Source organism: Theobroma umbraticum, unplaced genomic scaffold, assembly GCF_002168275.2.
Source record: "Theobroma umbraticum cultivar Fairchild unplaced genomic scaffold, ASM216827v3 scaffold_56.0, whole genome shotgun sequence".
Taxonomy (NCBI): domain Eukaryota; kingdom Viridiplantae; phylum Streptophyta; class Magnoliopsida; order Malvales; family Malvaceae; genus Theobroma; species Theobroma umbraticum.
The window spans coordinates 5,948,089-5,949,055 of record NW_018397256.1 but is presented as its reverse complement, the minus strand read 5'-3'; positions in this window follow the sequence as shown (position 1 = coordinate 5,949,055).

Below are 967 nucleotides of genomic sequence, written 5' to 3'. Positions count from 1 at the left end.
CATAGGTGGACTTGACATCAATTGCCCGGAAACCACTGGAAATTATAGTTTTTTTGTTGCTTGTATTTTCCTCTTAATCAAAAGGTGTAATTATTCCCAACCAAAAATGAATTATTCTTATGGACTTGACATAAATACTTAGAACACCAATGTCAATTATATTTTTTTCTTGGTACAAACGAAAATTTTTTAATTCAAATTTAAGAACTCTATCCAATTCCTGTCTCAATCTTATCATCTTAACTAAGCCAAATTAACATCAATGGAAATTATAGTTTACCTTGTTAATGTATTATTGTCCCTTTTTTCTTAATTAATTAAATAATTTGTTCTTAACATATATTTTGTAAAATTGAAATGAATCATCTATTAGAATTTAAGTATTTGACTCAATGTTGGATGTATGTGTGTATATATATATATCTTCAATTAAAAGAGTTATATTTGAATCCCTCTTCTTCATAATTAAAAAGAAAAACAAAATTATCAAAGAAAACTCTATACATTATGTGAAAAACACAAAAGTTGAATTACAATGTAACTGATTATAATATCCCTTCACTTGTCATGTGACAACAATCTTAACTAGCAAACTATTTTATTTTGGATTTATGTTATATTATGATAACCTATTGGGTGAGCATAGGATCACCACTTCCTAATCCTTTATTTAAAATATAATATGTCGAATTTAATCAGTTAATAAAACACACCACCAATTAATTACTTTGTTTATTTATTTTTTCCACACATATACATATATATTATGTGATTTACACTGAATTGAAAATTCTTTGATAATGATTGTAATCTTTAATTTCGTTAAAAAAACTTGTTAAATTCTTAATTCCATTCAAGCAAAATCACCATCTGTCAACAGTGTACCATTGATAGGATGTAACACACCACACCTATTACGCATTTGGGGTAGTAATTGTGGTCACATTTTGCATTCTCAACAAGAATA